This window comes from Macaca fascicularis, chromosome 13, assembly GCF_037993035.2.
Source record: "Macaca fascicularis isolate 582-1 chromosome 13, T2T-MFA8v1.1".
NCBI lineage: Eukaryota > Metazoa > Chordata > Mammalia > Primates > Cercopithecidae > Macaca > Macaca fascicularis.
The window spans coordinates 96378435-96394657 of record NC_088387.1 but is presented as its reverse complement, the minus strand read 5'-3'; the positions used below and the strand labels follow the sequence as shown (position 1 = coordinate 96394657).

At 41.4% G+C, this 16223-nt stretch overlaps 1 protein-coding gene and 1 pseudogene across 3 annotated transcripts in view; one reads left to right on the top strand and one right to left on the bottom strand.

Moving 5' to 3' along the window:
- The window catches only part of ASXL2 (ASXL transcriptional regulator 2), a 155154-nt gene that overhangs the window by 119807 nt on the left and 19124 nt on the right, over positions 1–16223 (bottom strand). The window lies entirely within an intron of this gene.
- LOC123568458 (U6 spliceosomal RNA) lies at positions 5939–6039 on the top strand (annotated as a pseudogene).

The following is a 16223-nucleotide window of genomic DNA, read 5'->3' as shown; positions in this document are numbered from 1 at the left end:
GAATCTGAGGCATGAGAATCCTGAGAGCCAATCCCTGGGAGGCGGGGGTTGCCATGAGCCGAGATAGTGCCACTGGACTCCAACCTCGGCGACAGAGTGAGACTCTGTCTCCCCCACCAAAAAAAGAAAGAAAATGTGCATAGACAGAAATAAGAAAAATGTGCAGACACACTAGAAAAAAACCAAGAGGGAGAGAATGAGGAGAAAAAAAAACCCTGTCTTGGCCACATATATTACTGAGCAAACATGCTGTATGAACCATTACATTATCTTACCACAAGTGGAAAAGACTACAGTAGTTTTGCAAAACTGTTAGCTTACATTAACCACAGGAGGGCAGTGTTTATCAAACAAAACCTCATTCCACTGCTGCTCATGGAACTTCAAAGTACAATTTTTAGAAACTACTTTATGACTCAGAATAATTAAAATCAACACTACATAGAATTTAAAGCTAGATTTTTAAAGGGTGCTTAATATATTCACTTCTTAGCTTGTAGATTCCCAATTCAGTTAATAAAAACTATTTAAAAATTTTATTTTCTGAACACTCAAGAATAATTGAGTTACCTCCAAGATTCAAGTTTGATTCTAGCCTAAATAACAGGAATATTTCAATTATTGTTGCATTATGAGTTCATTCCAGATATACAGATGTGCAGAGTCTGAATTCTGTACGATCTATATGACTGTTACATTTTAAATGTCCAAATAAGTAATACAGTGATCTTTATATAGAGTTCTATCAGTGTTAGAAGGCTCATTTACTGCCCAAAAGCTTTAATTAGGGTAACTTGTGCCATACCAGTAAATCAAATCAGCCAACAATAAAGAGTGAGAAGAGACAAGAGCTTATGTTATAGAACAATATATCAACATTTAAGAGCCAGAGAAGAACAACTAGGAAATAAACTAAGTGACCAGAGGTATAAGAAGAAAACCAGAAAACACTAGTGTTTCAGAAAAGACAAAAGTATTCTAAGGTTTAGCTGGTCAACAATGTCAAATGCTGCCTAGAAGCTGAGATAACAACAGAAATTTATCCCCTGTATTTGGCAACAAAGGAATCTTTAATTAGCTTTGTAAATTCAGATTCCACTTAATGTGGAGGGAAGAAATCAGATGTGAGGGGATTTAGCACTGACTGGGAGTAGTAACAGGGAATTAAAACAACTCTTTCTAGGACAATAAAGAAAGCAAAATGTGGAATTGAGGAATAATTGTTTCGTCAAATGAAATTTCACTGAACCAGGATAAAGGGAGACCCAAACATCCCTAGATATCCCATATTCCCCCTTTCCACCATGAGAGGCAAGTAATTTCAGATACATTTTTTGACAAATCCCTCATTATCTGAGCTTGAGGTACTAGTTCCGATTTGACACTTAAGAACAAAATGAATTCAGAGGATCTGGTTTCCCTCAGTTACCAAACTCATGATACACTCACTCACACCTGAGTTCAGGAGCTCAACACTGATGAGAGTAACAAGGAACACATGGTATTTAGACAGAACTGTTATCTAAAAGAGCCTTCGGAGGAAAGAGGGAAAAGGTCCTTACCTGGCTGTTTAGCAGTATCTGTTGATCACTACCTGTGTCCTGAGATGCACTTTCTGTTCAGCTTCTGTCACACTAGACTCTCGTGGTTCACTCTACTCTACCTCTCTACTAGTAACTTCCTCGTTGCCCACAGTCTTTTAATGTTGGTCTCCTTCAGGATTCTTTTCTCCTCAGTGTTTTACTCTCTTGGACATTTTCATCCTCCCATGGCTTCAAAAATAGCTATGCTCCTATAGCAGCACCCTAATACATCCCCAGTACTGCTTATCACAGTGCACCAGTTTTTTGTTTTTGAGACAGGGACTCACTCTGTCGCCCAAGGTCGCCTGCAGTTCCATACCTGGAGTACATGATCATAGCTCACTGCAGCCTCAAACTCCTGGGCTCAAGCAATCCTCCTGCCTCAACCTCCCAAGTAGCTAGGACTACAAGTGTGAGCCACCATGCCCAGCCTCATTCATCTAGTATTATTAGTGCCTATTATATGACAGATCTAAAACACTTAATCGTTGGCTGATGGAATTAGGAACATGGGTGGCCAGACTAGCTTTAGACACTAGTAAAAATGCCTCTTTTAAAAAAAGCATAAAAGGTGAGGGAAGGCCGGGCGCGGTGGCTCACGCCTGTAATCCCAGCACTTTGGGAGGCCGAGGTGGGTGGATCACCTGAGGTCGGGAGTTCAAGACCAGCCTGACCAACATGGAGAAACCCCGTCTCTACTAAAAATACAAAATTAGCCAGGCATGGTGGCATATGCCTGTAATCCCAGCTACTCGGGAGGCTGAGGCAGGAGAATCACTTGAACCCAGGAGGCGGAGGTTGCAGTGAGCTGAGATCTATACAGAGAGGCACCTACAGATATACAGAGAAGATTACAGAAGCTGACTTTGTAAGCTCATGGGCATAGTTTACCTAGGGGTCCCTCAATTCTGAACAGCTCTATCAAGTCACTTTGGTTTAGTCTTTCCCAGCTTGGATTCTTTTAATTATCCAAAAAGTCTGGAGGTTATACACACTCCCTAGTTCAAGAAAAAAAGCTCTCAATCAAACTCTCTTCAAACTCTGAAGAATTAATAACACTAACAGTTAATACTTATCTAGCATTTAATTGCCAAGCACTATTCTAAGTGATTTAGATATGTTAGCTTATTTAACCTTTACAATAAACCTATGCGGTAGATACTATCAGCCCATTTTTTTCAGATGTGAAAACTGAGGTGCAGAGAAATTAAATAACCTGTCTAAGGTTTCATCAGCTAATTAATGAAAAGAGCCACTGTTGCTGCTGAGTTGCCCAACTTGTCATCAGCAGAATCCAACTCTCAGCACCCTGTGTTACAATTCCTCAAAAACAAGAGCCAACCATTTCAGTGGCTCTGAAGGTGACAACAATTTGTAGACCTAGTAGGTGCTCCTTGGTGCTTCCACATCTAATGATAAAATGCAAGTACAGCATATGACAAAGGCACGATAAGGAAAAGAGAAATAGGGGCTTAGACTCCTCAGGAATGATGGCCTCAGGCAAGCAACCTTGATCAGCTGCAGTCTGGCCATGAGTGAGGGAAATCTAGACTAGGCAGTGGCAGAGGGAGATGATGAATATCAATATGGCCTCGGAACCAGCTGCTGCAGCAGAGACTATGACCTATTCCACTAATCCTCTATAGTAAGCCATTTTAAGAGACCGCTGCCAGCATCTGTCTTGAGGAGCTAGTGTCAAGAACAGGCTTACTGTGGAGCACAAGCCATTAAGAAACACATCCAAATAGAACCTTTCAGTGTACTGCAACACACACGTCCCTCAAGAACCTCCTCAGCTCTGGCAGACAGCGCCTCTCACACACTGTCAGCATGCCACCTTCGCTCATGCTGCTCTGTATCTGACATACCTTCCCTACTCCTTTTGACAGATACCTCAAAGTTTATCTATCACTTAACAAAATAGCAAAGATTTTTAAACTGGTAATATTAAATTCTTCAAGAGTTGAATAAGACAGGCACATACACACTAAAGCAGTGGAGAGGGTAAAATAATACACCTTTATAGACAGTAATTTGGTAACAGGCCAGGCGCGGTGGCTCACATTTGTAATCCCAGCACTACTTGGGAGGCCGAGGTGGGTGGATTGCTTTGAGCCCAGGAGTTAAGAGACCAGCCTGGGAAACATGGTGAAATCCTATCTCTACTAAAAATATAAAAATTAAGCTCACAACTGTAATCTCAGCACTTTGGAAAGCCAAGGTGGGCGGATTCCCTGAGGTCAGGAGATTGAGACTAGCCTGGCCAACATGGCAAAACCCCGTCTCTACTAAAAACACAAAAATTAGCCGGGCGTGGTGGTGTATGCCTATAATCCCAACTCGGGAAGCTGAGGCAGGAGAATCGCTTGAACCCAGGAGGTGGAGGTTGCAGTGAGCTGAGATCATGCCATTGCACTCCAGCCTGGGCGACAGAGTAAGACTCTGTCTCAAATAAATAAATAAAAATATAAAAATTATCTGGGCATGGTGGCACACACCTGTGGTCCCAGCTACTCAAGAGGCTGAGTGGGTGGACTGCTTGGTCCCAGGAGGCAGAGGTTGCAGTGAGCCGAGATCGTGTCACTACACGCTAGCCTGGGTGACAGAGTGAGACCCTGTCGCAAAAAAAAAAAAAATCGGTATTAACTTCTACAGCCTTTCAAAGAGTGACACCCTCTTACCCAGTAACCCTTCTTCTAGCAAATCTGTCAAAGCAAAGTAACAGAAATACATGAGGCCTAGGCACAAAAGTGTTACTGCAGTATTATTTGTAACAAAGTTATAAAAATAAATAATCTAAATAAACACCCAATACTAAGATAATCAAGTAATTTAACTCCCCTTCCAAAGAGATCGATCCTTAGTACATGAGCAAAGAGAGAGCACAGGCCTCTTTATCTTTGTGCTCCTCAAATTAGACAATACCCAAAACGTAAGAGAAATCCAATAAATTATTCCTAAATTGAAAATATATTGTTATTAAAAATGCTTTTGAGTTTCCAAAGATAAGGAAATGCTTATGAATGTAAAATTGAATACACAATAAGATTTGGATTAAATTTTAAAAACAGACAGGATTAGGAATAAATATACAAATATTAATAATATGACATTAGATCAGAGTGTTAATTTATAATTCAGGCCCACAGTATAAACAGGCTTCAGGATTCCATGAATCCCTTTGGAATCAGATATAGTATTTAGTGTTTATATCTTTTTCTGGGGAGTAGATCCATAGCTTTCATCAAGTTCCAAAGGGACAGTGGGCGCCTGTAGTCCCAGCTACTTGGGAGGCTGAGGCAGGAGAATCGCTTGAACCCAGGAGGCGGAGGTTGCAGTGAACCAAGATCCCGCCATTCCACTCCAGCCTGGGCAACAAGAGTGAAACTTCGTCTCAAAAAAAAAAAAGAAAACCTCAAAAAACAAAGTGCTCCAACTTACTTTCTGATTAAAATGCAAGAAAACCGGCGGGTGCAGTGGCTCACTGCTGTAATCCCAGTACTTTGGGAGAGAGAGGTGGGTGGATCATCTGAGGTCAGGAGTTAAGAGACCAGCCTGGCCAACATGGTGAAACATAGTCTCTACTAAAAGCACAAAAATTACCCAGGCGTGGTGGCACGCGCTTGTAGTCCCAGCTACTCGGGAGGCTGAGGCACAAGAATCGCTTGAACCTGGGAGAAGGAGGTTGCGGTGAGCTAAAATTGCGCCACTGCACCCCACCCTGGGTGACAGTGTGAGACTCTGTCTCCAAAAACAAAACAAACAAACAAAAGGCAAGAAAACCATAAGTTAGCAAAAAAAAAAAAAATCCTTACAATCATTTTTCATCTCTACCCCCAGAAAGTCTTGGAACAAGAAAAAAATCACGATTATGATATCTACGTAAGAGAAGAAGTAAAAGAAAGGTATAATTATGGAAAAGGAAACAATTTATTATTTGTAGATGTCTTTCTGATACTCTTAAAATAATTGATCTTTTTACTATTGTTGATTTGAACAAATATCTAAGCACCTACTACAGCTGCATTTCCTTTTTTTTTTTTTAACTTTTTTTTTATTTTTTATTATTATTATACTTTAAGTTCTAGGGTACATGTGCATAACGTGCAGGTTCATTACATATGTATACTTGTGCCATGCTGGTGTGCTGCACCCATCAACTAGTCAGCATACAGCTGCATTTCCTAACAAGTCATCCAAAATACAGCTATACTATGACTACTCAAACTTATACTCTACTATCCTCAATATATTAGCTCCACAAGATTAAGTTAGTCCAATTCCAAGGTCCCTCAAAAATAAGTCTCACATATGCCTTTGGTAATGAAGCTATCCTCTGTTAAAATGCCATTTTTGTGCTCCCTTCTGCAGCACACATACTAAGAACATGCAGAGAAGATCAGCATGGCCCCTGCACAAGGATGACATGCAAATTCATGAAGCATTTTGTATTTTTAAAATATAATAAAAATTTAAAAAATAAAATGCCGTTTTCTCCCCAAACCCATTATCAATGCATAATCTTTTTTAAGGGTCCAGAATGACAGCTATAAAGACTGTTATAAGAGAAAGGCATAATTTTTACTGTTAGTTGCTGTGGGTCCATGAACTCCACAAAGCTTAAGGTAGATTTGTTTCTAGGAGTTTACCTACCATTCAACATTCTTCTGCTAAGAAAGCCCTGATTTTCTTTTGGAGATCCATCCCCTACTCCACTCTAAATCCACACAGTGGAAACCAACACTAGCAGTAACACATGAAACCCAATTAGCACTTCCCATCCTCTTGACCACAGTGAATGGTTTACTAATGGGAAGAAGTCTCAAGCCAAGGGTAAAGGGCAGAATAAGAGAAAAATTAAATCTTTGTTAACTCCAGCAACCACTGGAGTTAAATCTGCATGATGTGAGGCTAAAGCTAACAGCTTTCTTGCTCCACAGAGTTTGAGGATCAAATTAACACCCCAAACACAAAGAGACAGAAACACAGCCGGGTGCAGTGGCTCACGCCTGTAAACCCAACATTTTGGTAGCCCGAGGTGGGCAGATCCCGAGGTCAGGAGATCGAGACCATCCTGGCTAACACGGTGACACCCCGTCTCTACTAAAAATACAAAAAATTAGCTGGGCATGATGGGCGGGCACCTGCAGTCCCAGCTACTTGCAAGGCTGAGGCTGGAGAATGGTGTGAACCTGGGAGGAAGAGGTTGCAGTGAGCCGAGATAGCGCCACTGCATTCCAGACTGGGCGATGGAGCAGACTCTGTGTCAAAAAAAAAAAAAAAAAAAAAATAGGCCGGGCGCAGTGGCTCACACCTGTAATCCCAGTACTTTGGGAGGCTGAGGCGGGCGGATCACAAGGTCGAGATCGAGACCATCCTGGCTAACATGGTGAAACCCCATCTCTACTAAAAATACAAAAAAATTAGCCATGTGTGGTGGCAGGCGCCTGTAGTCCCAGCTACTCGGGAGGCTGAGGCAGGAGAATGGCGTGAACCCAGGTGGCGGCAGTGAGCTGAGATCACGCCACTGCACTCCAGCCTGGGCGACAGAGCGAGACTCCGCCTCAAAAAAAAAAAAAAAAGGGAGACAGACAGAAACACAATCTTGATAATGCATGTATTTATTTATTGAGAGACAGAGTCTTGCTCTATCGGCCAGGCTGGAGTGCAGTGGCGTGATCTCAGCTCACTGCAGCCTCCATCGCCCAGATTCAAGCAATTCTCCCACCTCAGCCTCCCGAGTAGCTGGGATTAGAGGCACACGCCACCACATCTAATTTTTGTTTTTTTGTTTTTTGAGATGGACCATGCCCATCTAATTTTTATATTTTTATTACAGATGGGGTTTCACCATAGTGGCCAGGTTAGTCTCAAACTCCTAACCTCAGGTGATCTGCCCACCTCAGCCTCCCAAAGTGCTGGGATTACAGGTGTGAGCCACTGCGCACCTGGCCTATACCTCTTTTTGTTTTTTGGTTTGTTTTTTTTTTGGGTTGACACCAGTGTTTATTTCAGGAAGCAGGACTTCCAGACCTGGGTCTGTCCAGTGGAGTCCTGGAGCCTCCAGCTTCTCACTTGGCCTTTGGGTTATGGAACTTGTATCCAGCAAAAACAGCCTTGTCCCCAAGAGCCTCCTCGATCCTCAATGAATTGGTTGTATTTGGCCAGGCGCGCTAAGGGGTAGGGGGGGCCAGTCTTGATCTGTCCTGTGCAGAGCCCCACCACAAGGTCAGCAATGAAAATGTCCTCAGTCTCCCCAGAGCAGTGGCTCACCATCACCCCTCAGCCGTTAGAGTGAGCCAGTTTGCACACCTGGATCGATTCGGTCACTGAGCCAATCTAGTTGACCTTCAGCAGCAGACAGCTGCAGGCCTTCTTCTCAAAGGACTGGGCAATCCTCTTGGGGTTGGTGACTGTCAGGTCATCCCCCACAATCTGGATGTCCACCCCTGAGAGGAACGAGGTCCAAGTGGCCAGTCAATCTGGTTAAAGGGGTCCTCGATGGAGACAAGTCTAGGTGGCAGCTGGGATAGTGTCCCATACCTCATTTTTAATACTACATAGGCTACAAGTTCTAGAATAATGCCAAATAGTAGTAATGATAGAAATTTCTTCATCACATGTCTAATTTTTTCAAATACTTGTTTCTAGCAATTTGCCATCATTGTGTTATTGGCTGTTAGTTTGATTTTTTCTTTTTTTTTTTTTTTTGGCAGGGGGGAGATGGGCAGCTTTTCTCAATAAAGCAATTCAAAAAACAAGGCTCTTTCCAATGTGGTAAGCCATGTGGTGAGCCATGTGGTGAGCCATGGAGTTCTTCTGTATCCAACCCGAAAAGAGAACACATAGAAAAAGCACACCCTATTCTTGAGTACCTTGGCTAGGAAGTGACACGTATTACTTCTGCTCACATTCTACCGCAAAAATAGTCACTTGGCACTATCTAGACACAAGAGAGTCTAGGAAATAAAATCCTTGTCTGGGTAGCTGGGACAAGGATTGTACCTATATGTTCCCATCTCTACATACAGTTTTCATCATTGACCTAGTAATTTAATGAATCAATAATTTTCTAATAACAAAGTAGCTTTGCATTCGTGGAATGAACTTCCAATTAATCATGGAGCTACACTGGCCACCTCATCATCCTAGACTAAGGCAGGCACTCTCCTGCTTCAGAATCTTTGTACTGTCTACTCCATCCATGTAGAATGCTCTTTTACTGGATGTATGCAAAGCTTCACTGCCTTCATATGTTTGGTCAAATGTCAACTTCTCAGTGAAGTCTTCCCTGAATATCCTATTTAAATTACGAACTGCTTCAAAACCAGCCCAGCATTCCCCAGTCATCCAGCTTTCCTTTTCCACACAGCATTTACCACTAACATACTATATACTGTAATTTATTTATTTACCATGTTGTCCATCTTTCATCCCTACCTACAAATCTGTTAAATTCCATGCAGGCAGGAATTTATTTTATTTTATTTATTATTATTATTATTTTTTTTTTTTTTTTGAGACAGAGTCTCTGTCACCCAGGCTGGAGGGCAATGGCGCGGTCTCAACTCACTGTAATCTCTACCTCCTGGGTTCAAACAATTCTGCAGGCAGGGATTTTATTTTTCCTCATTTGTTCACTGCTATATCCACAGATCCTACAGCAGTGCCTGGCATATAGTAAGTGCTCAATAAATATTTAACTACATTCAATGTTGAATACAATGAATCTCCACATCTGTGACACTGAGATTTAGCGTTTGCAAATTGATCCTACTCTAAGCCAACCTAAGACAATTACTAAAGAACTGCTCCCTCCATTAGCTTACAGATGTAAACAATTGATTCTTTTAAATTGACAATATTTATAACATTTCCCCTGGTCTCTGCCTAAATCTCTTATTCTATATAGTGAAAGCCAGAAAAGGTTTCAGAACAAAATGACAAAATGGCCTCTCCAACACAACCCAGGGTATATTAGTTCGGTGTCTTCCTTTACTACATAGCAGCCACGTCCTCCTCATCTCCATTGTGTCTACATTCCAAAAAAAAAAAAAAAAAAATTTTTTTGGCCAGGCGCGATGGCTCACGCCTGTAATCCCAGCACTTTGGGAGGCTGAGGCAGGCGGATCATGAGGTCAGGAGTGTAATCCCAGCACTTTGGGAGGCTGAGGCAGGTGGATCACGAGGTCAAGAGATGGAGACCACACTGGCCAACATGGTGAAATAGCATCTCTACTAAAAATACAAAAATTAGCCGGGTGTGGTAGCGCACGCCTGTACTCCCCAGCTACTCAGGAGACTGAGGCAGAAGAATCGCTTGAACCCCGGAGGCAGAGGTTGCAGTGAGCCGAGATCATACCACTGCACTCCAGCCTGGCGACAGAGCGAGATGCCGCCTCAAAAAAAAAAAAATTAAAGCCTAATATACAGAGGGAAATTGATAAATGGAAGAAATGGTGACAAATAAAGTGAACATAAGTAGATACCTAATTTTTTTTTTGTTTTTTTGAGATGGAGTTTCACTCTTTGTTGCCCAGACTGGAGTGCAATGGTGTGATCTCGGCTCACTAGAACCTCCATCTCCTGGGTTCAAGTGATTCTCCTGTCTCGGCCTCCTGAGTAGCTGGGATTACAGGCGCCCGCCACCACACCCGGCTAATTTTTGTACTTTTAGTAGAGACGGGGTTTCGCCATGTTGGCCAGGCTGGTCTCGAACTCGTGACCTCAGGTGATCTGCCTGCCTCGGCCTCCTGAAGTGGTGGGATTACAGACGTGAGCCACCACACCTGGCCTCTTCTTTTTGAGATAGGGTTTTGCTGTGTTGCCCAGACTGGTCTTGAATTGCTAGGCTCAAGTGATTCTCCCACCCCAGCCTTCCAAGTAGCTAGGACTGCAGGCACACACCACCATACCCAGCTAAGAAACCTGAATTTTATGTGAAAAACTTCAGACTGAAATATATATTTAATTACTTACATTTTATACTTTTCTAACCATTTAAGGAAATATTATTTAATTATAGCTGAACTTCCAAGCTGTCTTATAACTTTTAAGCAGAAAGCGTTACCCTTAAAATATATCCCTTATGTGGCAAAACTAGTGATTTCATACATTGCTGGTGGCATTACAAATAGGTATATACCTTAAATAAAGCAACATAACAAAGAAGCAAATTACAAGTAACCATATTTCTTATCTCTCCAAAAGAAATACCACAAAATACAGGGATGAGTTCCAATTCTTAAGATGGACTAAGCATATTCCACTCTGTCACTCCCACTGAATGTAGCTATACAACCTGGACGAAACACAGAGAGGAGCTGAAGACTCTGCAAAGTAAACAGACTTTTCTTAAGCTCACGTGGAATATCCAACAAGATAGACTACATCCTGAGCTATAAAATACACCTTAACAAATTAAAAAAAAAAATTATACAATGTCTGTTCTCAGAGCACAGTGGAATTCAACTAGAAATCATTAAGATAGTTGGAAAATCCTTAAATATTTGGAAACTAAACAGCACACTTCTAAATAACACATTGGTCAAATAAGAAATCTCAAAATAACTTTAAAATATTTTGCCGGGCATGGTGGCTCACCTGTAATCCTAGCACTATGGAAGGCCAAGGTGTGCAGATCGCTTGAGCTCAGGAGTTCGAGACCAGCCTGAGCAACATAGCAAAACACTGTCTCTTAAAACAAAACAAAACAAAACAAAACAAAACAAAATGCCGGGCACAGTGGCTCACACCTGTAATCCCAGCACTTTGGGAGGCCGAGGCTGCCGGATCACCTGAGGTTGGGAGTACTGACCAACATGGAGAAACCCCATCTCTACTAAAAATACAAAATTAGTCAGGCATGGTGGTGCATGCCTGTAATCCCAGCTACTCCGGAGGCTGAGGCAGGAGAATCACTTGAACCCGGGAGGCAGAGGTTGCAGTGGACTGAGGTCACGCCATTGCACTCCAGCCTGGGCAACAAGAGCAAAACTCTACCTCAAGGAAAAAAAAGAAAAAAAATTGAAATAAATAAAAATATATATAACATCAAAGCTTGTGGGATACAGCAAAAGCAGTGCTTAGAGGGAAATTTAAAGACTGAATGCATGTATTAGAAAAAGGGATCTGGATGGGTGCGGTGGCTCACACCTGTAATCCCAGCACTTTGGGAAGCCGAGGCAGGCGGATCATGAGGTCAGGAGTTCCAGACCAGCCTGGCCAACATGGTGAAACCCTGTTCCTACTAAAAATACAAAAATGCCAGGTGTGGTGGCACATGCCTGTGATCATAGCTACTCAAGAGGCTGAGGCAAGAGAATTGCTTGAACCCGGGTGGCGGAGGTTGTAGTGAACCGAGATCATGCCACTGCACTCCAGCCTGGGCGACAGAGAGAGACTCCATCTCAGAGGGAAAAAAAAGATCTATACTGAGTGTGGTGGCTCATGCCTGTAATCCCAGCACTTTGGGAGACCAAGGCTGGTGATCACTTGAGCTCAGGAGTTCAAGACCACCCTGGGCAACATGGTAAAACTCCGTCCCTACAAAAAATACAAAAATTACCCGGGCATGGTGGTGCATGCCTGTAGTCCCAGTTACTTGAGAGGCTGAGGTGGGAGGATTGCCTGAGCCCAGGAGGCAAAGGTTGCAGTGAGCTGAGATCACACCACTGTACTCCAGCCTGGGTGACAGAGAGCTAGACCCTTCCTCCAACAAAAACAAAACACAAAAAGAACTAAAATCAAAACTTAAGCTTCCATTTTTAAAAACTAGAAAAGCAAATTAAATCCAAAGTAACAGAAGAATAGAATAAAAATTATAACAGAAAACAATGAAATTGAAAACAAGAAATCAATACGAAAAAACTAACAAAACCAAATGCTGCTTCCTAGAAAGACCAATAAATTCAATAAGCCTCTAGCCAGGCTAAGTAAAAAAGAGAGAAGACACAAATTACTGGTATCACAAATGAAAGGAGAAACATCACTACAGTTCCCATGAACACTGAAAAGATAATAAATTTTGAACAATTCTATGCCCACCTACTTGATAACATAGAAGAAAAGGTCCATTCCTTGAAAAACACAATCTGACAAAACTCACATAAGAAAAAACAGATAATCTGAATAGGCCTATCATATATTAAAGACACTGAATTAATCATTACTAACCTTTCAAAACAGAAAGTCTCAGGCCCAGATAGGTTTATTAGTGAACTCTACAAAACACTTAAAGGAACTATACCAGTTCTCTACAATATCTTCCAGAAAACGGAAGCAAAAGGAATACAAAAAGTCCCCAATTACAGTGATTTGATTTTTCAAGTTTATGTTGCTGCAAAAGCCATACACATTCAGTAGAAACCATACTTGTGATGCTGGACAGCAGCAGCGAACCCAAGCTCCCAGTCAGCCATGTATTTTCAACTTAGGATATCTTCAATTTACAACAGGCCTCTTGGGACATAACCCTATTGTAAATCAAGAAGCATCTGTACTTACTAACTCATTCTATCAGGCCAGCATTAAAAGAGTAAAAACTACAGACCCACATCTCTCATGAACATAGATGCAAAAATCCTCAACAAAACCCAACATATCAAACTGAACAAAGTAAATGATAGCAGGCAGACTGGGGAAGATCAGACTCCAAAGTACTGTACTGTGTCAGATGGTAGAATGATGAGGGATTTTTTTTCCTCTATTTTCCAGTTAAAGTCATATTATTCCTATATTTAAAAAATTCATTTAACTTTTGTGAAATGGAGGAAACCTATGTTACACATTCTCCTAACTAAATTTTAAATATCAGTATTAATAGAGTGAAAAAATAATGCATTAATCCTAACTTAGAACCAAGTTTCACAAACACTGAAGTGAAGTAAATCTATGTATGTCTATGACATTAATAAGGAGGGCTAACAAAATGTTTGATTGGATATAATTAAGAAAATACCTAAAACTGATACAAAACAAAACAAAGAAATTTAGAAATTACAGTGTTTTAAGGCACTGAAAAACTAAGGAGCTTCACTTATATTACAATGGCATGTATCAGGATATAAACAATTACAAAAGTATGATGGTACATATGATTACTGATTCCATTCTCCAACCACTTAATCAATCTTCAATACATTAGACCTCCAAGATCTAAATATCCAGTTCCACAAGGGGAAAAATTAGTCAAAAAATACATTTCAAATTAATTTGACAAGTATTTATTAAATGCCTATTATGTGCATACTACACAACAAGTGTTAAGGATAAAGAATAATTTGTGGGGTTTTTTGTTTGTTTGTTTTTTGAGACAGAATCCCACTCCGTCAGCCAGGCTGGAGTGTAGTAGCATGATCTCAGCTCACAGCAACCTCTGCCTCCCAGGTTCAAGTGATTCTCCTGCCTCAGCCTCCCAAGTAGCTGGGATTACAGGTACACACCACCATGCCCAGCTAATTTTTTTTGTACTTTTAGTAGAGATGGGGTTTTACCATGTTGGCCAGGCTTGTCTCGAACGCCTGGCCTCAGGTGATCCGCCTGCCTCGGCCTCCCAAAGTGCTGGGATTACAAGTGCGAGCTATCACACCCAGCCAAAACATAAGATTTTTAGAAGACATTAATTCTTGCCCTCAAAAAAGCTCTTATTTTGGTAGGAAAGACAGATGGACAAATTCATTACAATACAATATTTTTAAATACAACCAAATTTTAAAATGCAAACTAAAGAGGCTCACGGCTGGGCATGGTGGCTCATGCCTTTAATCCCAGCACTTTGGAAGGCCGAAGCACGCAGATCACAAGGTCAGGAGATTGAGACCATCCTGGCTAACACGGTGAAACCCCATCTCTACTAAAAAATACAAAAAATTAGCCAGGCGTGGTGGTACGCCCCTGCAGTCCCATCTACTCAGGAGGCTGAGGCAGGAGAATCGCTTGAACCCAGGAGGCAGAGGTTGTAGTGAGCCAAGATCGTGCCACTGCACTCCAGCCTGGCGACAGAGCGAGACTCTATCTTTAAAAAAAAAAAAAAAAAAAAAAAAAAAAAAAAAAAAACCTCACAGCAGGAAGCAATTAACAATTAACTTATCTGGACATGAGTTCTCTGGAACTTAAAATAAAAACAGGGACCAGGTGCAGTGGCTCACGCCTATAATCCCAGCACTTTGGGAGGCCAAGGCGGGTGGATCACGAGGTCAGAAGATCGAGACCGTCCTGGTTAACACGGTGAAACCCCATCTCTACTAAAATATACAAAAAATTAGCCGGGCATGGTGGTAGGCGCCTGTAGTCCCAGCTACTCAGGAGGCTGAGTCAGGAGAATGGCCTGAATCCAGAAGGCGGAGCTTACAGTGAGCCGAGATCATGTCATTGCACACTCCAGCCTGGGGGACAGAGTGAGACTCCATCTTAAAAAAAAAAAAAAAAAAGAAACAAAAACAGGTCAGGTGCGGTGGCTCACACTGTAATCTCAACACTTTGAGAGGCCGAAGCGAGCAGATCACTTGGGTTCGGGAGTTCGAGACTAGCCTGGCCAACATGGTGAAACTCCATCTCCACTAAACGTACAAAAATTAGGTGGGTATGGTGGCGGGCCACTGTAATCCCGGCTACTCGGAAGGCTGAAGCAGGATAATTGCTTGAACCTGGGAGGTGGGGGTTGCAGTGAGCCGAGGTCACGCCACTGTATTCCAGCCTGGGTGACAGAGCAAGACCCCATCTCAAAAAAATTAAAATTAAAATTAAAATTAAATAAAATAAAACAGAAGTGAACTCAATCAAGTGAAGAAAGGTGTGAGAATTTCAGAAAAAGTAAACAACAAAACAGGTATGTCCAGAAGAAATGGCATGTTTCATGAACCACTTGTTAATGGTGGAGCACTGGGCACAAAAGCAGCAACAGTAAAAGAGAACTGAACAGAGAGGCAAGGGTAAGATCATAATAAAACACTCTTAATGCCAGGTAATGAGCCTTCAACTTACCTTACTGGCAAGTGAGTTAGCAAAAAACTAAGAAAGAAACATTACAATAAGACTCACATTTTAAAATTATTCTAACAAAAATAGGGAGGTCAGATGGATTGCAGAGAGCTTTAATAGACAGGTAATGAAATCCAGTTTCGCAAACTACAGCAACTGAGGCACTGGAATTGGAAATGGAAATGAGAAAAGAGATTTCAAAAATCCATAAGACTTTTAGTGGCAGGTGACCTTAAAAACACAGATGATGATTCTAGGTTTTTAAAATCTTGATAAAAGAAAGGAAAATGATATATAAAAGGAAGAACATGTTTTGAAAAGTTAGATTTAGTTTTGGGCACAGGGTAATCTTTTACTTAATCACAGAAAACATCAAGTTAAAGTAGTATATCTCAAACTTTAGTAGTATTTAAAAGAAAAAAAATCTCAGGGCTCACACCATACCAGGTTAAGTTACAACATTTTATATGAACATACACACAAATGATACTAAATTATACTAGGTATAAATCTCTTAGGCGTATTGCTCTCACACAATTACAAAAATAAAACATATTTACAATTTACAATTTTTTTTTTTTTTTGAGAAGGAGTTTCGCTTTCATTGCCCAGGCTGGAGTACGACAGCACGATCTCAGTTCACTGCAACATCCACCTGCT